At 48.7% G+C, this 21,139-nt stretch overlaps 1 protein-coding gene and 1 long non-coding RNA gene across 2 annotated transcripts in view; one reads left to right on the forward strand and one right to left on the reverse strand.

Moving 5' to 3' along the window:
- Positions 1 to 21,139, forward strand: part of EPHB1 (EPH receptor B1) — a 471,534-nt gene that overhangs the window by 44,590 nt on the left and 405,805 nt on the right. The window lies entirely within an intron of this gene.
- LOC147379128 (uncharacterized) lies at positions 9,859 to 12,936 on the reverse strand. The gene is made up of 2 exons (XR_015132421.1): positions 12,626 to 12,936; positions 9,859 to 10,175 (listed from the first exon to the last, which is right to left on the reverse strand). It is a non-coding gene; the product is annotated as an uncharacterized LOC147379128 (long non-coding RNA).

Consider the following 21,139-nt stretch of genomic DNA (forward strand, 5'->3'; position numbering starts at 1 on the left):
GTATTTTATGAAGTTGGTGAGAGGGTTGTAATCTGGATGCTGTTTTACAGGGTGCAGAACTGATCCACGTTGTAAATGCCGTTGACCTCCCCCTCGACCGCTCCTTTGGTGACAGATGTGGAGCCACCTCCCTTTAAGAGTCCCCCCTCAAAGCTCCTGGCACAGGGATGGACTTTGTTGGCTCTGGCAGCTCACAGCCCTTAGGCCCATTTCTGATGAGCTCATTACTGTGGTGAGGGTCCTCAGGCTGCTGATTGCAGGTGTTATCGGGGGGAGGGGTGTGTTCAAACCCCATCTTGGGGCTCTCTCCAGAGGACAGGCCCCCTCCCTGTCTCCCACGCTCTCAGAGCTCCCCTTTCTGGCTGCTTCTCTTCCCACCTGGCCAAGAGAGGACGTGTGTGCTGAGAAGGGGCAGAACTCATGGCTCTGCACCATGGCTGTGGTTCCTGCCCATCCTGGGGTCTTTTCATGGTTTCTGGAAGATCTCTGATGCGAGAAGTGGTCAGGACATTTCTAAATCCCTGTTAGGTGCTCTGCCGGCATGTTCAGATCCAGCCTGGACACCTTGAAGGAGTGGGTGTCCTGTCCCAGTTCCTCGCAGTTCTGGTCCCTTGGGCTGCATTCTGAGGGGGGCTATTTTCAGGCAGGTCAGTGTAGGGCTGGGTGGCTGGGAGAAATGCTAAGTCCAGATGTTTTGCTTCCTGGGGAATCTCAACAGGTTCATGGGCTGTGGGAGGAGAGATTCCTAGGAGGAGATGGGGAAACTCTGGCTTAAAGAGCTCTCCTCTCCTTAGTTCCCCTGTTTGTTTGATTAAAAAGCTGATTCTGGCGTGGCTACCTTCTCACCAGAGTGACTGAGTCTGGGAGCAGTGTGCATGGGGAGTCAGGCACGTGAGCATCTGAATCCTGCTCTTGCCCTGAACTCTCTGTGTGGCTGTGGACCAGTGTGTCCTCAGTTTCTTCTTCTATAAAATGGGTTTAATAAAATCTCCTTTTAGGCTTAAATTAGAGAATTTGAGGTGCTTATTGGAGTGTTTAGCTTTGTGTATAGATTGATTTAAATTCTCCTCCTTGCTTATTCACTTTAGCTGTCCACCCCACAGGGTTTTGCTCACTGCTTTATACCTTGCTGAGCTTATTTGCAGAGACTTTGAGACTCAGGGTGAGAATAAATTCAGAGGATGTCATGGAGATCACCTCATACCATTAGAGTGGGCTCCTAGGAGACCTCCCTGATCCGAGCCTCACTCTTGCATGCCACCCCATCCAGAGCCCACCCTGTCAAGGCTCACTCCCCCCAGGACCTGTGCCACCTCAGTTCCATAAGACCCTTCCAAAGGCACTGATTGGAAAAGTCAGTTATTCTAACTTAAAAACAAAACCCAGGAGTTCCCTGATGGCCCCGTGTTTAGGACTCGGCACTTTCATCGCCCTGGCTTGGGTTCAGTTCCTAGTTGGGGAACTAAGATCCGCAAGCCACTTGCTTTCCCTGGGCCTCCTTAGGTGTTACCTGCAGCTCACTCTTCCAACTCTACCCTCTAAGCCCTCCAACCAGACAGCTGGCTTGTCCTCAGATGTGGTATTTCTGGCTGCCCACTTTGGGCTGTTCAGTTTTCTCTGCCTGCAGGGCTGCCCCGCTGTCTCCATCTTTTACCACCACCGCCCCCCACCCTTAATAGGCTGCTTGAAGTAGTGTCCTGATCTTCTCCTTTATGCCGTTAATGTTGTACCTGTTCCAGCTACAGATGTGACAAGCTCAACAACATAATGTTATAATGATTATATAATCTTATGCTTTTAAAAGACACTGAACGAATATATGAGAAAAATATATTTATAGAGTCTTTTATTACAACCCACATATTTACCATACCCAATACTTTCTATTTCTTCCTCCATTTCCATGTTACTTCTGATGTCATTTCCTTCCGTTCTGCGTGACATCCTTTTCTAACTTTTTGAGGCAGGTTTGCCAACAATGAATTCTCTCTTTGTTTATCTGGGAATGTCTGTATTTTGCCTTTGGGATTTTGTAAGATAGTTTTGCTTTTGCTGGATATAGAATTCTTGCTTGACAGTTTTTTTTTTTTTTTTCATTTTGATATTCTGAGTATGTCATTCCACTGCCTTTGGGTTTCCATTGTTTCAGAAAAGAATCAGGTATTAATCATATTGATGTTCCTCTGTATGTGATAAATCATTTTTCTCTTGCTGGGTTAGAAATCTTCTCTTTGTCTTTTAAACAGTTGACTATGATGTTTAAACATTTGACTATGATGTATCTATGTGTGAGTCTCCTTATACTTATCCTATTTTGGGCACAGTGAGCTTCCTGACTGTGTGTAGATCAATGCTTTTCATCAATTCAGAAAGTTTTAAGCCATTATTTTTCAAAAATTTTGTCCTTTTTACTCTTCTTCTGGAAAGCTCATCAAATGTGTATTGGTGTGCTAAGTGTTATCCAGATTTCTGAGGTTCTGTTACTTTTACTTTAATCTTCTTTCTTTATTCTTAGATATAGTTTCCATCGACCTGTCTTCAAGTTCACTGATTTTTTCCTTTTTTTTCCAGTTTGAAGAATCTTATGTCAAGCTCCTCCAGGAAGTTTCTCATTTCAGTTATTGCATTTTTCATCTCCAGACTTACCATCTGATTCATTCTTTATAATTTCTGTCTCCTTAGTGAAAATATCTGTTGATTAGTAGTTATCATAATACTTTTAAACATGATTTCCTCTATTTTTTTTAACATATTTATAATAACTACTTTGAAGTTTTTGCTAATTCCAACATTGGGAGACTTTTTTTTTCCTCCTTGCATATGGGACACACTTTCCCAGTTTTTTGACGTGTCATATTTTTTTAAAACATTGAAAACTAGACGTTTAGGTCAATATATTATCTCTTTCCCCCTTGAAGGCTGTTGTTACTATTTTTGTTTATAGGTCTGTTCTGTAACGTGCCAGGGTTAAATCTGTGAAATCTGTCTCCCCTGGGGTGTGTGGCCCCCGATGTGTTGGTTCAGGTTTTATTTTTTGATTTTTGTTTTTAAGTTTAAGTCTTGTTTCCTAGGGGTAGCCCCTCCGTCTATGTAGCTTAGTGGTCGTCCAGTGATTAGACGGAAGTTGTGCTCAAACACTTTGAACCAGTTCATCTTCCATTCTCTGCTGGTGGATCTGTGTGTAGGTGAAAGCGTTCAGACCATTTTGAGACCTACTTCAGCTTCAACTTCCCGGTGGGACTTTTGCTTCTCCTGTGTACAGGCACGGTCTTAGGGCTCATGGGTGGAATCTTGGATTCTCTCTGGTTTTCGCTGGACATGTGTGCAGCCTCAGCCATTATTACAGCCTTGCCTGCCGAGATCCTCATTTGTGGTGACGATGATACTGGACTTGGGCATCACCAATCACTCCAAATCCAAGTCTTCTGTGACTTCAAAGATCTGCTGTTCTCATGTCTTCCTTCTCTGGCAGAACCTCCTTATCAGTCCAGCTCAGAGGAAAATGGGGAGCAGGGAGTGGCTCTAGGCATGAATATCACAAATTCTCCCATTCTTACCCAAAGTTCAGCCTTTGAGACATAAACACTTCTCGGGTTGCTTTGGTAAAGGTTCAAAGTGCTGAGATGGTTGTCTTTGCCACTTTTGCCCAGCTTTATAGTTGCTTTATAGTTACAGAAGAACTATACAAAAAATAGCTTTATTACCCAGATGACCGCGATAGGGTGATCACTCACCTAGAGCCAGACATCCTGGAATGTGAAGTCAAATGGGCCTTAGAAAGCATCACTATGAACAAAGCTGGTGGAGGTGATGAAATTCCAGATGAGTTATTTCAAATCCTAAAAGATGATGCTGTTAAAGTGCTGCCAGCAAATATGCCAGCAAATTTAGAAAACTCAGCAGTGGCGACAGGACTGGAAAAGGTCAGTTTTCATTCCAGTCCCAAAGAAAGGCAATGCCAAGGAATGTTCAGACTACCACACAATTGCACTCATCTCACACGCTAGCAAAGTAATGCTCAAAATTCTCCAGGCCAGGTTTCAGTAGTACTTGAACTGTGAACTTCCAGATGTTCAAGCTGGATTTAGAAAAGGCAGAGGAACCAGAGATCAAGTTGCCATCTGTTAGATCATCAAAAAAAGCAAGCGAGTTCCAAAAAAACACATCTGCTTTTGCTTTATTGACTATGCCAAAGCCTATGTGGACCACAACAAACCCTGGAAAATTCTTCAAGAGATGGGAATACCAGACACCTGACCTGCTTCTTGAGAAATCTGTATGCAGGGCAGGAAGCAACAGTTAGAACTGGACATGGAACAAGAGAATGGTTCCAAAAAGGGAAAGGACTATGTCAAGGTTGTGTATTGTCACCCTGCTTATTTAACTTATATGCAGAGTACATCATGAGAAACGCTGGGCTGGATGAAGCACAAGCTGGAATCAAGATTGCCAGGAGAAATATCAATAACCTCAGATATGCAGATGACCATTATGGTAGGAAGAGAAGAAGAACTAAAGAGCCTATTGATGAAAGTGAAAGAGGAGAGTGAAAAAGTTGGCTTAAAGCTCAACATTCAGAAAACTAAGATCATGGCATCCAGTCCCATCACTTCATGGCAAATAGATGGGGCAACAATGGAAACAGTGACAGACTTTATTTTCGAGGACTCAAAAATCACTGCAGATGGTCACTGAAGCCATGAAGTTAATGGCACTTGCTCCTTGGAAGAAAAGCTATGACCAATCTAGACAGCATATTAAGAAGCCAGAGACATTACTTTGCCAACAAAGGTCCGTCTAGTCAAAGCTATAGTTTTTCCAGTAGTCATGTATGGATGTGATAGTTGGATATAAAGAAAGCTGAGTGCCAAAGAATTGTTGCTTTTGAACTGTGGTGTTGGAGAAGACTCTTGAGAGTCCCTTGGACTGCAAGGAGATACAACCAGTGAACCCTAAAGGAAATCAGTCCTGAATATCATTGGAAGGGCTGATGCTGAAGCTGAAACCAATACTTTGGCCACCTGATGTGAAGAACTGACTCATTGGAAAAGACCCTGATGTTGGGAAAGACTGAAGGCAGGAGGAGATGGTGATGACAAAGAATTAGATGGTTGGATGGCATCACCAACTCAATGGACATGAGTTTGAGCATGCTCTGGGAGTTGGTGATGGACAGGGAAGCCTGGCATGTTGCAGTCTGTGGGGTCACAAAGAGTTGGGCATGGCTGAGTGACTGAACTGAACTGATAGTTGCTTTTTTTAAAAAAAGAGTATCTTCTTACCTCTTTCCTCTGCTCAGCCCTGAGTCTCTACCAGGTTGCATATATTTTTTAATGTGATCAGGTTTTTCCTGGCTGCAGAGTCACTGGAGAGCATGGGTTTCCTTCCCTACTTACTTAAGAGCTCTGTCTGAATCCACTTTTGGAGTTGCCTTTGGATCCTCAATGAATGGCATCATACTGGCACACGGTGGGTGCCCAGCCTATGTTTGTTGGACCTACGACCTTAAGGATGGCTGACAAATGGGGTAATCCAGTTGAATGCTGTATGTGGACTCAGAAAGACCTGGCTTTGGTTCTCAAGTACAGTGTCTTGCCTTACTACTTCTTAGTTTCTCATCTGTAAAATGTCAGAAATAAAACTCACTTCTTGGGATAAGCTGTGTGAATTAAATAAGAGAAAATGTAGAAGTTATCCAGAACAATCCCAGCATGGAGTAGTGCTTTATAATTATTGCTTTCATTTCTTCCTCTAAGATGTGAGGTTGATGAAGATAATATGCCTTTGGTAATCTGGCTTATCCATCCATCCATCCGTTCATCCAGCCAGCCATCTTTCTACAGATACAGAGATAAATGAAACAGGAAATGTGCTCTGGAGAACCACCTTTAATGAAGAAGACAAACACAGATAGTTTACAATCCTGTGGACAAGAGCTATGACAGGTATGAGTGATGAGCTGCCAGTACAGAGGCCAGAGGAGTGATCCTGGAGTGTCCCTTACCCTCTGCTGTGGCTTTGAGGCTCTCTGGTTGGGGCAGAAAGCTGAGATGGGTAGTGACAAGGTCACCTAGCACTTTCTTCATCCCAGCCCAAGGAAGGTAATCCAGTGGATCTCAGGCTATAGCAGTCATGTATGTGCTCACACTGCCTCTGTAGGAGGACAGTTTTACTTTTCCTGCCAAGACACGTGTCATTTCTAGCCACTGTTTTACTGCAAAGCACTTACTTGTCATAGTTTTTCGTGGAGTCCAGGAGTGCCTAGCAAGCTCTCATTTTTTGTCACAGAGGAGACAGTCTTGCCTCTGTTAGATGACTGGGGCTAGTCCGTCTCCCTGCTTCTACCTCCAGCCCCCAACACGCCCATACTTAGGAGGCAGAGGCTTTCGTGCGCAGGTTAGAGTGAAGACTGTGGTTGTTTCCCATCTGCAGAGATTTTCCGAGGTCGCCATATCCTTGGGGAAGAGGTGCTGCCAACCTGTGCCCCAGACTTGCTTTTTCTTCTCTGCTTCAGTCTTGCCTCTTCTTGGGGGTGTAGGGGCAGGAGGGCAAGGAGGAGCGGACAGGTTGCCCCTGGGTCTGTTCGCCAGGCACCATGGCTCCTGTTGTGTTAAGCCAGCAACAGTTTTTCTCTGCAAATACAGATGCATTTTGAAGCCTGGTGCTGAGTGTTATGTCAGAACAGAAGCCCATTATGAAGTGGTTCATTGCTTTCACGTTGCCACCTGCCAGGACAAGACTCTGGGGCCCTGTTCAGAAGAATGTTAGTGCAGCCCCGTGCCACCTGCCTATCATGCTCCCCTCAAGAGCCCTCCTGATGCCAGCGCTGTTCCCTGCACGTGCTTCCTCCAGAGCATTGCTCTGTGCTCCTTGCTGGCCCTGGGAGCTTTACAGCCCAGATTTACTATTCACTGTTGTTTCCCAAGTACATCTTACACGATGCCTGGTCAGTGAAAAGTGGTTCTTTGTCTGTCTTCTCCACAGAGTTACTTCAAACCCTGCTCCTGGCTGAAGGCAGGAGTGTTCCTGTTTGTAAAGGGATTGCTTACCTTGGCGGGCAGTGTTTGGGGAAGGAAAGGTTAAGGGCAGAAAGGGAAGACAGCCAAGGGCTCTGGTGGGCCACTCCCTGGTCCGCTTTGGAAGTTGAAACTGAAACCTCTGGATATTTACCCAGCCAAGTCACCTGGATGAGGAATGGGCCAGGAGGGTCATGTGACGGGAGTCGAGGCGAGTACAAAAGAATCCATTTATTATCCTGGCAGGAAATTTGTTCTTTTGGATTCTGGAGCTGCAGACATAATGATTTCATTTCCTTCAGGGGAGGGAGATTAATGGCCCTTCCCGGCCTGTACGGATAGCCGTTTCCTGCGTTTCCCCGGGTGTCGTCAGCGCCAGTATGCTGGGGTCAGCGTGCCGATTCACGCTGATTAAGGGAACGTAGCCTTCCCCGTGGAAGGCTCCAGGATACCTGGAAGTGACCTGGGTTAAAACCCACACATCATGGAAAAACACATCCCAGACAGAGAGGCCGTCCCCAAGAACCTCTGCAAGCTGCCAACAGAGGTGGCATGAGGCTGGGTCCCCTCCTGCTTCGGACGTAGCCACTCATCCTAGGAGCAGGCTAGAGCATTGATCCTCCGGGAGACAGCTGGGACCAGGACTCCAGTATGATGAGCTGCTGGGTCCCCTCCTGCTTCAGACGTAGCCACTCATCCTAGGAGCAGGCCGGAGCGTTGACCCCCCGGGAGACAGCTGGGACCAGGACTCCAGCATGATGAGCTGCTGGGTCCCCTCCTGCTTCGGATGTAGCCACTCATCCTAGGAGCAGGCTGGAGCGTTGACCCCCCGGGAGACAGCTGGGACCAGGACTCCAGCATGATGAGCTGCTACTTGCTCATCAGCTGTGTGATGTGGGCAAGGTGCCCAACCACCCCGAGCCCGACTTCCTCATCTATAAACTACAGAGATACGCTTACATCACCAGGCCTCAGAGAGGTTAAATGAGAGCTGTGCTTTTAAACTAGTGTCCTTTGCAGGAGGATGGCCTCTCGCCATCCCTCTGGACTCCTGGTGGCTGTAGGGAGGACCACTCCTGAGGCAGAATCAGCCCTGTGTAGAGGACAAGGTGAGGTGGGTGGACTGAGGCTGGTGATCTGCCCTGAGATGAGGAGCTCAAGAGGAAGGCAGGACTAGGGACCCAGAAGGGCCTTGCCTGGGCATTCCTCCCAAGACTGTCCCTCAGTGACCAAGATGGCCATTGCAACCTGGTGTTTCATATTGTGTGGAGCAGATATCCCATATGGGGAGTCAGATTCTGTGTCTGGATAAGGATCAGAGTTACGTTTTAGAAAAAGAAAATCAGACTTAAACAGTTTTCCACTGTGGCCTGGAGACGTGGTGTGTCCTGGTGTGCTGCCCAGAATCAGGCTCCGGCCTGTGAGGTGCTGGGCCTCCTCCCACTGGTGCCTGGTGGCTGTTGCTCATTAAGTAGCTTTCATTCAAAGAAACCTTTGCTTTGCAGAGAGATGCAGAGGTGATTAATTTGGAGGGATTTATGTATTTTCCTTCCCTCAGTTTCTCATCTGTGTCAGCATGTAACCCCAGCCACACATTCGCCATGGAGAAGAGTAAATTTCTTAGTCTCTGCATAAAGAGGTATCAGAACGTATGAAATGAAATTAAGCTGAGTTAAATTGACAAAGCTGTGAACACAGGAACATGTGACTAGGACCAGGGGCTGTCACAAGGATATCAGGCTGTTCCCTGGGGGCCTTGGAAATAGGGTGAGGCTCCCAGCAATGGCTAGTTCCTGGAAATCCTCCGGGAGGCAGGGGCATGTCTTGAGGCAGGGGCATTACTAAACAAAAGTTAAATATGGATAACAGAGCAATTTTAATAAACATTTTACTTTTAATATGTTTATGATGTTGTTAATTATCTCTCTAAGTGGAAAAAATAGAGATTGTAGCACATTGAACAAAGATTGCTGATTAGGATAATAAAATGGAAATTTTAATCAAGACGATAACTTTAAGTCAAAGGAGGTTTTCTCTTAGGCTGCCAGAGCTTTCATCTTTATTAAACACCCCATTTATCATCAACACTCCATTCATCACCAGCATTAGGTTAATACTGACAATTTAAAATAGAACTAACTTTTTCTTGCTATTTTGATGCTGATACAATAACAGTGCTGGAGACTTTGAGGAAATTGTCACAAGCTGTCATGCTTCTTTCCCTGCTGCAGTCGGCTGCCACTCTCCAACCCAAACCTCAAGGCACCAGCCACTCGGGAGTGAGGCTTCTCTCGCTGGAAGCTCCTCCATGATCTGTAGTCCTTAAGTTTCGTGTGTTCTTCCTTGAGAAAGCAGAAGGGCCTTTGGTGGGTTGAGATTGTCTCTTTGTGATGGAAGTGTGTCCAGGAGTCATAGGTCTCTATTTTTCAGCCCAGTATGAGAGATCATTGTTGAGTGTCTGCAAGATACAGGGCAGATGCCAAAAGAGGCAAGACTCAGCCTGCTCTTGGAGGCCATACCACATATAAGTCAGGAGGTGTGAGTCTCAGAGGAGCAGAGCAGACAGAAGCACCCAGAGGATAAACAGAGCTGATCTGATGACCACACTTAGAGAACCGTTGATTTAGACTAAGGCTTGAGAAATGGAGTATTTCCTACCATATCAATAAACAAGGATATCATAGCCATAAGTGATTTTGGCCCTCCAAATGTGAATTTCTGAGCCCAGAGGGCACCCAGGGAAAACAATACCTGTGATTCTGTTGCAGGAAGGCGGACCCCTTCCAGGGCCCGAAACTGGGCTCAGAAACACTCAGAAATGAATTGTCCGAGGAGACACACGTGCTGCCAAAGCAAGAGATTTTATTGGGGAAGGGCACCCGGGTGGAGAGCAGTAGGGTAAGGGAACCCAGAAGAACTGCTCTGCCACGTGGCTAGCAGTCTCGGGTTTTATGGTGATGGGATTAGTTTCCGGGTGGTCTTTGGCCAATCATTCTAATTCAGAGTCTTCCCTGGTGGTGCACGCATCGCTTAGCCAAGATGGATGCTAGCGAGAGGGATTCTGGGAAGTGGATGGACACCCGGTGTCTCCTTTCGACCTTTCCTGAACTCTTCTGGTTGGTGGTGGCTTATTAGTTCCGTATTCCTTAACAGGATCTCCTGTCATAAAACAATTTAAGCGAATGGTTACTAAAGGGCCTGGCCAGGGTGGGCGGTTTCATTCAGTGTGCTTCCCCTATCAATTCTGCAAGCTTATCAGGCTGCCACCACTCCCAAAGTAAAAGATGCTCGCCCCTTGGATGAAAAGCTATGACAAACCAAGACAGCATATTAAAAAACAGAGACATTACTCTGCTGACAAAGGTCCATTTAGTCAAAGCTGTGGTTTTTCCAGTAATCATGTATGGATGTGACCATAAAGAAGGCTGAGCACCAAAGAATCTATGTCTTCCTACTGTGGTGTTGGAGAAGACTCTTGAGAGTCCCTTGAATTGCAAGGGGATCAAAGCAGTCAATTCTAAAGGAAATCAGTCCTGAAGATTCATTGGAAGGACTGATGCTGAAGCTGAAACTCCAATACTTTGGTCACCTGATGTGAAGAGCTGACTCATTAGAAAAGACCCTGATGCTGGGAAAGATTGAAGGCAGGAGGCGATGGGGACAACAGAGGATGAGATGGTTGGATGGCATCACCGACTCAATGGACATGAGTTTGAGCAAGCTCCAGGAGATCATGAAGGTCAGGAAAGTCTGGTGTGCTGCAGTCCACGGGGTTGCAAAGGGTCGGACATGACTAGCAACTGAGCAAAAACAGCAACAACCACTCCCAATGCTACTCCCTGTGATGAGCGAGGAACTAAGGATGTGAAAAATCAAATCACAGGATGCTGGCCCCAGATAGCTGAAATGCATATGAAAAGCATAATGTTAGTGAGAGCAGACTCTTACATCTTCCCTTTCATAGAAAAGTGCTAAATTCCTTAACTTGAGACATCTGGTTTTCCTTAATTAACAGTAATCTTCTGATGTTCAGATTACCTGCCACTTGCTGCAAACTTCTATATATCTTGACTCCTCCCACCCCCCGTCCCCACCCTTCTTGGAGTCCTAAAAACCCCCAACAAATAAAACACAACTCTCAACTTTTAAGTTATGACTATTTTCTTTAGTCCACAGGCTGCTATGAATAAACTAGGAAGCTTTGCAGAGAGGAGGAGAAATCCTGGAAAGTGATGGGGCCAGAGTTGGAGGTGGGAAGTTTAAGGGCAACCAGCCCAGGGAGAAGGCTGCAGAGCGTTTGCAGCATACATGGAGGTGGACAGCAGGTGGATCTGGGGGTTGGAGATGGAGAACTCTCTCTCCCCATCACTGGAGAGGGGTGAGTGGCACAGGGAGGATGCAGGAGTATCCTGAGGGCAGAGTTGGGAGATTTGGAGTCAGAAGCCATTCACCCTAGCTGGACAGCTCCCTCCTGAGATGCAGCCCAGCGGGACCACACCAAAGACACCTGTGGTTCATGGCCCATGACCCCTGCCTCCTATTGGGGCTGTTAGTGCTGCCTCTGCTGGGTGGGGGAGGGGGAGGGGAGGGATATGCCCCCTGGGTCTCTGCTCCACAGAGCTCCTTTTGTGGGGAAAAGGACCACTGCCTTGGGAAGGGGCCTGGCACCTGCCCATGCCCAGCAGCGGGGTGGTCTTGGCTGCTGGCTGCTCTCCACGGCTGGCTGGGAGGCTGCTCCTGGTGGCTGTGCTCTGGGGCAGTGGGGAGGGGACTGCCTAGATGCCAGTGTGGAGCTTCCTCCCCTAGGAGCCTTCCACCTTCCCCAATCCTCTAGGGCTTCTTTAATGTGCTACATTGTAGCTTAAAAGGCCTCTTTCTTTTCCTTCATCATAAAATTGCCAAGGAACAATGACTGTCATTTAAAACAGCAGCTTTAAAGCTCCTTCCCCCCAGTTACTGCCATGTCACGGCTGCTCCACATCAAAGCCACGTGGAGCTCCCGAGAGAACAGGAGCGCGGGCCCCGGTGCGTCCAGGGCCACAGGGGCCAGCCTGCTGCTGAGACCTTCTCTGAAAGAGGGGCACCCTCCACGTTGACCCCTTGAGAGACCACCCTGGTTTGGGGCTTGGAGAAATGAGGCTGGGAGGCCTTCAGGGGTCTTCTTGGAGTTCTCTGGGCTTGCCTTCACTGAGTGCTCTCTAGGGCTGGGAGATGGGGAGTGCAGGGCAGGGAAAGGCTGTGTCCTGGACACAGAGGTGAGAAGGGTCTGTGGGGCCTGGGGGCTGACTTAGGAGTCAGGGAGTTGTGCCCAAGCAGGGAGGGGCCGCCCACCTTGCTGGGCCTGCACAGCTGGGAGTCTTGATTTGTCTGATGGTGTTGGGGGTCATGATCCATCCCACTCCTCGTTCCCTGAGCGCTCCCATGGCTGCCGTTTAGGCATGTGGTTATTGTTCAGTCACTAAGTCATGTCCGACTCTTTGTGACCCCATGGACTGCAACACACCAGACTTCCCTGTCCTTCACCATCTCCCCGAGTTTGCTCTAACTCATGTGCATTGAGTCAATGATGCCATCCAACCATCTCATCCTCCTTTGTCCCCTTCTCCTACCTTTGATCTTTTCCAGCATCAGGATCTTTTCCAGTGAGTCAGCTCTTGCATCAGGTGGCCGAAATATTGGAGCTTCAGCTTTAGCATCAATCCTTCCGATGAACATTTAGGATTGATTTCCTTTAGGATTGACTGGCTTGATCTCCTTGTGGGCATGAGGTGGGGGCGCAGACAGTCTCCTCATGGATGGAACAGGGTCAGCTGCAGCAGACCCTCTGGCTGGTTGGTGTAGAACCAGGAGGGGGTGTGTGTGTGTCCACTGACCTGGGGCAGCCCTGCAGAAGCAGCTGGGAGGGAAATTGCATCAGAGTGGAAGGATGGGCCGTGGCCTGGGCCTGGATCAGAAGCTGCCCTTCTCCCCTCATCCCTGTTGAATCATTGCCCTGTTTCCTCCTGGCTGAAGGCCCAAATGTGTTTGGAACGTAAAGTGCTGGTTCTGTGTCCTTCCAGAGTCTAGGGAAGAGAGCCGGGAGTGCTGGGCTCCCCAGGGCTGGGCAGGCCTTGTCTGGCTGCAGGGAGATTACCAAGCAGGGCACATACATAGCTCCTTAATGCTGCTTCTCAGTGACAGGTTTGCAAAAATGGCTAAGGTTTCTGAAGAGAGTCCTTTCCAGAGTCTCTTTTGGGGTTTCCTCCACTGTCCAGTCCTCACAGCCCATTTTGCATGGATCCCTGGTGCCCTGCCTTCCTACTTCTCCTCCTGGCAGCCCCCTTCCTCTCCCCACTGCCCCTTTGTTCCCCTGAGGTCCCCTTGCCCCGCACTGGTTATTTCCTCTTCTCTCTTTCCCCTTCCCTTTCTCTCCCCATCTCTCTCTCCCTCCTCCTTCTTCAGTCCCTTTCCTCCTCCTTTGTAAATTCCTTCCTTCTGTAGTCACCTTCTGCTGACAACAGGCACCCCCTCCTTGGTGAATGGACTCTGTGCACATTTGTGTGCATGGCTGGGTACACATGGGCTGCCTCGGCTTTTGCAGTCTTGTCCTTTGGGCTACTGCCAGTTCAGAGGGCCAAACCATGCTCATTGTCCTCAGTGCCTTGACCCATGGGCACTGTGGTCACTCTTCACTGCCTGACAAAGGGTACTTTGTTTCACATCTGAGATTTGTTTACATGTTAATCCTTACAAACGAAGGTATAAATATGGACTCTCCTTTGTTACACATTTAATGAGTAACATTGGCTAAAAATCATAAAATGGTGAAAATCTTGACAGTCTGGAAAATAAAACTGTCACCGTGCTTACCTTTTTGTAGCTCCGTCTGTGCTCAGAGCTGAGCTGTCATCCTTTGTCAGGCTCTGGAGGGCTGATGCACGTCCATGGACCTCGGGATGAGCTTGGATCTTCACCAGCCTTCTTGGCCCAATGTCTGTCTTTGAAATTATGCCCAAGGATGGGTTTCCAGTAAACCCCCAAGGTTTCAAGGGTCTGTTCAAGTTCAGATTACATGCCCGGCCCCCATCCTGAGCTGGCGCCTTGTACTTAACCCTCCTCAGGGGTGTTTTTGTGCCTCTTTTTAGTGGCCATGCCAGGACAGCACACTGCCATCTCGTGTCACCCAGCTGTCCCCACCTTGCACTGCTGTCCGCCTCAGTGGTCCCCTTCTTCAGGTGGCCCCACCCCTCTGATGGTCTGCCTCAACCCTAAATCTGCAGCCACAGTGGGCCCTGCCAGTCCTACCCTGGCAAGCCACATTTTCGCAGATGGCTCTGTTAAATCCGAAGGCATTATTGGGTTTCTGCAGCCCTGTGTGCCAAGGCCATATGGGGCTACAGGAGAAAAGGACAGAGGGTCAGACACTTGATCGCCCACCCCCACCCCCTACATCTCCTTCAGACACCTTCATCATGGTACTTCAGTCCGTCCTTTGTGGTGAAGTGATGGGGTTTGGAAGAGGACTTTTGTAGGTGCAACCAAGTGTAATAGAAGGCATCCACCTCACCAGGAGGAGAACTGAAGGCCTGAAAAGCCATGGAGTCACCTATGGAGAGGGTGAAACCACTCCCTCAGAGTCTTGGGTGCAAGTGTCCAAGTATGCAGTGAATATGGAGAGACAGACAAAGAGACACACCCGAGCACACTAATTGTTGATTTGTGTTGTGTGGAGGGTGACCAGCCCTGTTGTCCTGAGTAGGGGACCACAGTCCTGGGGTAAGCAGCAGGGACCAGGAGAATCAGTGGATTAGGGAGTATGAGTAGCAGAGAATGCTGGGCTGGAGCCAGGGCAGGCCCTGCTGCCAGCTGTTGTGAGGATGTGGGCGTGTGGTTTCACCATCTGAGCCCCAGGTTCCCCACCCATCAAGTCAGGAAGGCCAGGGAGGTCGCTACCAGCTCTGGTTTTCTGTGACTGTCACATTTGAAAAGGGGAGGAGAGGAGAACTGGGGCAGGATGCAGAGTGGGAGAGATGGGGGAGGAAGAAAGAGGGAGAGGAAGAGAGAGGAAGGAAATAGACAGGGGCAAGGATTAAAAGTGAAAGAAGCAAAATAAAAGATGAGACAGAAGCAAGAGGAGAAAAGGAACAAGAAAGAAAAGGTGAGCGCTTATCTGGGAGCTGGTGTTGTTGGGGGAGGAGGCAGGAGGGAAGCACGTGGCAGAACTCCAGGAGGCACGTGAGAGGCGCCTGTGCTCGAGCCCTGTGTGCCTCTCTGGATCAGCCTGAAGAACCAGGTGGGGGTACCACGGGTGCCCCGAGGACTCCCAGTTCATGTGGGGGTTGGGCAGTCTCTCACAGTGGAGCTGGAAACAGGAGGAAATGGCAGACATGTTTGGGGGACAGGAAGTAGGTGAAAGGGAGTGGTCGAAGGCAGCATCTAGGTTTCTGGTTTTTACCATCAATGAATAGTGGGTCTTCTCGTTGAGATGGGAAAGATGGGGAGCTAACTGAGTTTGGGAGACTTGAATGTGCTGACTTTGAGACACTGGTGAGAATTCCAAGTGGACGTGGTGAAGGAGGTTGGATGTGTGGATCTGGGGCTCCGAGGAGAAGTCTGTGGGCTGAGATCGAGGTGGAAAGTTGGTAACCATACACAGATGGTAAATTCCCCGCCGGAAATACCATGGCCAGTGGTGTTCTTGGACTCTTCTTATACAGGTAGAGAAAGGGAAGGCTTTGAAAGGAAGAGAGAGTTTTGAGCCCCTGCCCTGCCCAGAGCTTAAGCCGGGTAAGACACGAGTTGCATAGAAAATATAAGACACGGGTTCTGTACAAGAATGACAACTCATCTTAGCAAAGCCTATTTTCCTCGACCAGGACTGTATCCATCATGGAGTCCTTGTGCTGAACCTGTGCTCAGCCTCAGCATCCTTTCCTCGGCTGTGAAATTCTCTCCTTGTGCAAGCAGGCGCACCTGTTCCTCTCATGTCCTGGGAGTTTACACAGGGTTCCCATGCACAGAAATGATGTCTGTCTTGCTGCAAGCCCACAGCTGATGTCAGGTGGAGCTGGCTTGGGTCTCCATGTGAGTGATGGATCTGGGTTTATTGAGAGGAATTATGCAGTTGGAGCACTTAGTAGACGCTCAGTGAACTCGTGAGAGATGAACAAATGTCTAGGTAAGTGGGTGCCTGCAGCCTAAGTGGGCAGGAATAGCCTGATGACCCCAGGGGCTGAGTTGAGCTGCATGGAGCCCCAGAGGTGGTCACTGAATGTGTGTCTAATCGTGATCTCCTAACATCTCCCTCTGGACTAACTCAGACACCCCCCATGAGCCTGGCCTCTTGGTTTCTTCTCCTTGAGAAATTGCCTTCCTGAGCTACAATTTGCCAAAGTGCTGTCAGCCTGCAATGAGGAGCTTTGGAAGAACAGCCCCGGTAAAGTCCTGGTGGTATTTATCATGAGGGGGTCATCAGTTGCATTCCTCGGTGTCCTTGTGGGGGCCCGTGGGAGGCATTGGCTTCAGGCTGCATAGCAAGAACAGGGGACTTTGCTGACAGTCATTTTGTTGACGTCCTGTGGACCCCATGACTCGTGTAACTAATCAGGTTTTCTTCATCCATCTACTGCTAGAAAATCCAGCTTTCATGGGTGGCTTGGCCAAAGCAAATGAGTTGTTTTAGCCTTACTGTGGGCTCCAGTTTATGCCTTTACTCCTGTTTTTTTTCTTCTCACTTATTTTTATTTAGAGATTTTCTATTGCTTTTTTTTTAATATAAAGCAAATATAGATGCTCTACAAAATTTAAAAAAGGCATAGAAAACTATAAAGAAGAAAATTGAGTCAGTTGTAATCCCCACCCCGTCCTTGTGGAACTCTGTTAAATTTTGTGTTCAGCTTACCTGTCTCTGTCCTGTACACACATAAGCACATGACATATAGGTGTACACACACATACACACCTGCATAATATTCAAACAACACTTTACCATGTTATACACAGTGTTTAGTAACTTCAAAACATAGCAGTACATATCACATTTTTTTATTTGGTTACATATATATCTTAGAGTATTTTACATAATCCTTGCAAGCCATCTTAAATCTTCTAAAATAGAGTGGGTTATAAATAAAGTAACATGTAAGATTTAAGGCAGAATCTTCCAGGGAAGCTTTGGAACCCAGAATGAGGCAAGGCCTACAGCAAATCAGGGACTAGGGGGGTGCGCCCCAGAAGCTGGAGGCTCTGGACGGACACTCTCACAGCGAGAGCTGCCCTGTGGATGGAGTTGCCCTGGGAAGGCTGCCTCAGGTTCTTGAGAGGATTTTGAACACACTGGAAGAAGTTCCCAGGTGCCCGTTGGATCCCACAGTCAGACTAGAGGAAACTCACCCGTGGAACCTGCAGACAGAACACTGGAGCTGCTAGAAAGTGCTAGAAATGGGGGGCATGTGTGCCCTCTGAGCGGCCTGTCCTTCCTCTAGCAGAAACAGTGGACGTCACCTTAAAGCTGCAGAATGACTCCTGGTGGCAGATGGGGCCGTGACCTGAGTGTACAGACTGTGATGGGGCTGAGATGTAGAAATAGCTCCTAAAACATTTTTTCTGTATCAGGAGGCTGCTTTATTTCCCTGTAGCTTTCCCACCAATGATGCTGGGGGAAGGAAGAAGGGAATATACCAAAGCACAGGGAAAAAGGAAGCCAGGACCTAGAAATGTTTCTGCTCCACTGGAATAACTCTTATTGTGAGCCCTGATCTGGTACCCTCTGAATGGCTTGTGTGTTCAGCATTGGGTCCACAAAGAGACTTGGTTAGATGGTAGAATTAGGATTATACCCATTTTACAGATGACAAAATAGAGGAAAAGAGGAATCAAGTAACTTAGGGTCACGAAGCTGCTAATGGTTGGAGACAGGTCCAACGTCAAGTGGCCTGACTACAGATGTCACCCTTAAGCCACGAGACTTCAGGGTCCACACAGAAATACAAATAAGGAAGCCCTTCTGGTTCCTGGAGGAAGATGGGAAGCAATAGTGGAAAGATGGAACTGAGTGCTGGCACTCTAGCCCCCAACTTTGGGGTGGGGTGGTGGGAGGGTGCTGTGAACTTGGAGGTCCTTAGGCAGCTTTGGGGGCAGGATGGATGTTTGCAGTGGATAAGCAGATGGGAGCAGGCCTGGAGAGGGGCTGCGCCATGGTGAGAGTGACCCGGGCAGGTACCCAGGGCCTGCACAACATGCCAGGCAGTGCTCCTTCCATGCAGGGGTGGGGGGGCGGGCTGGGCACTTGTGTGTGAGAGGGGGACAGCAGCAGATAGCCGAATCTCATGTCCCCCCAGTGAGGGTAGCTCAGCCTCCTTGCACCTCACCCCACAGATGGGGTGGGAGGCAGATGAGCCTGAGTACGTCTGAAAGGAGATTCTTTTAAACCAGAAGACATGGAGTTTTCTTTAACTTTGTACTTTTGTCTGCTCTCATAGCCTTGTTTTGTTCAGTGCGGTGGCTGCTAACCACCTGTGGCAACTGAGCTGTTGGTATGTGGCTCCTTCCTGAGAAGTTCTGTCCATGTCAAAGACACCCTGGATTATGAATACTTTGTGTGAAAGAAAGAATAAACTATCTCAAGAATTTGTGTATTGATTGCATGTTAAATGGTACTATTTTGGACATATTAAAGTGAAAGTGAAAGTGAAGTCTCTCAGTCGTGTCTGACTCTTTGCGACCCCATGGACTGTTGCCTACCAGGCTTTTCTATCCATGGGATTTTCCAGACAAGAGTACTGGAGTGGGTTGCCATTTCCTTCTCTAGAGGATCTTCCCAACCCAGGGATTGAACCCAGGTCTCCGGTGTTGTAGGCACATATTGGGGATCCATAAATTATTAAAATTTACTTCTATTAATGTGAAATTTAAAATTACATACACAACATTATATTTCTGCTGGACAGCTCTGTTTTAGGCAAGGTGGAAAGTTGTTAAAAAAACAAAAAGGAAAGTTGCAACTTTTGCACGTTTTATGAAACTGTGGATTTCTGTGGTGTGAAATGCATCTAAAGAAGGAATGTATCCTTTCAGAGGTAGCTTTAGGTTGGGTTCCTGGGCAGGGTATTGTGGTGGGCATCTGATGCCAGGAAACCAGGGAAGCAGCCAAGTGAGCCAGCCCCAGTAGGGTGGGGAGCAGTGAGCTCCGTGAGGATGGGCCTCTTGGGAGAGCTGGCTGCATAGCCGAGGTGCCCAGCCCTGTCCCCTGTCTGCCCCTGGTTGGCATATGGTCTCCTTCTTCTATCAGTACCTTTCCCTGCTTCCTCTGGGCTTGCCTAGCCCTGCCTCCTGTCCCTTCACAGCCTCAGCTCCCCCTTGCTCCCTCACCCTGAGCAGGCATTCTGGTCCATGCGGGTCACCTTTCCACAGCAGGCTGTGTTCTGGCCACTGACCACCTGAGGATGTCAGCCCTGGGGCCAGAACTGGCCTGGATCCACTCCGTGACTGCCTTTGTGTGGATGCCAGCTTGGTGTGTGTCCCTGAGCAGAGGGCAGCGATGCTAGGCCTGGCAGGCACTGGGGGATAGGGGTCGGTCAGGAGAACAGAAGGAAAGACTGGCAGTGTCCATCCCTGTACCAGGCTGAAGGGCAGTGTTAGCTGTAGGCATCTGTCCAGGAGTGATGCCTGTACATCCCCACGGTGGAGGTGAAAGCAGAGCCTGCGAGCCTGATGCTACCGAGTATTTAAGTTCTGTCATCAGTTCCCCTGTACCTGGTGGATCATGGGACTCTCTGTGTAGCTTGTCCATGGGCAGGAGTGCACAGGTGAGCCAACATAGATGTCCTGGCTCCTGGAGAGGTACTTATTTCATTTGGAAGCAACACATTGACGTCCTGGGTATGCATTACTCTGTAGATATTGGTAGCATGAGTCGACCTGCAGTTACCACAGTTGTGGATCTGACCTGGTGTGACATAATTTCACGAAAGATGGTACCGTTTAGGCAGGCTTCCTGGAAGCCACCCAGGGGGTCTTAACATGTGCCATCCCCCCACCTAACTTTTACAGAACGGCTGCAGGCTGACAACCTTCTCTTGCTCTTAATGACAAGCATTTGGTGCCATCAAGATTGTCATCACTACTGTCACCTCCGGGTGTCACTGTAGATGGAGTGACATGTTTTCCTTGCCGGGGGTCCCCCAAGCCTGTTCTTTTACCTTCCCAGATGTGTATTTGGTCCCCTACTGGGTCAGAATCAAGGGCAATGCTCTGAGTGTGTCTGTGTGAGCACTTGGGGTGGCATGTGGGACCACTGCAGCCGAGTAATTAAACAGGAGAATGTGTCTGATGTCCACGTAATTACTGCTGAACATCTGCTAAATATGGAGCTTCATTGATGGCCGGCATTGTTAGGCACGAAAGGGATGGCGTGTTTGTGCTCAGCATGGCAAAGGGATGATTTAAATCTGTTCCCATTGGCAGCCCCAACATAAATTAAGGAAGCCTGGAGCTTGTGTAGCTTGACCCCAAAAATCACTTCCAGAACAGGGCACAGGAAAGCTCATCTGCTAGAAATAGCATGAAATGATGGACTCTTGATTGAGAAGGGACCCCTGGGAGTTGATCGAGCCCACACATCTGACCTGAGAAAACCGAGGCAGCATAGGAAGGAGAAGTGGCCACAGAGTTAGTGACAGAGCCAGGGCTGGCCAGCCACACCCCCTGGCCACGACATCCCCTCAGTGGGTTCCTACAAGCCCAGCTTGCCCTGACAGGTCCCTCAGAGGCACTTATGATAGTCCTTGGCACCCTTTCCACCAGGGGAGTGGGAATCCTGGCACGGGCTCCAACTCATCCTGCCACCCAGCCACGTTGAGGGAGGAGCTGCTCACCCCTCATCCTCCCTGTTGCACGGTCACATAAGCTGGGACCGACCCATGGACTAAGGGCAGGAGGAATTGGGGGAGGTCTCATTTTGATCTGGAGGGGTGTTCTTTTCTCCATCCATGTCTGAGGGCAGACGAACACCCTGTATCTTCAGGCTTTGCTCCATGATGCGTGGGGTAATATCTTCTCTCCTCCCTCACTTCCCAGTTGACCCTGTCTATATACCTCATCAAATGATGGTCGCTAATCAGCAGTAAAAATTCTCTAGTGCAGCC

This window comes from Bos grunniens, chromosome 1, assembly GCF_055505025.1.
Source record: "Bos grunniens cultivar Pamir isolate PY7600 chromosome 1, Bosgru_T2T1.0, whole genome shotgun sequence".
Taxonomy (NCBI): domain Eukaryota; kingdom Metazoa; phylum Chordata; class Mammalia; order Artiodactyla; family Bovidae; genus Bos; species Bos grunniens.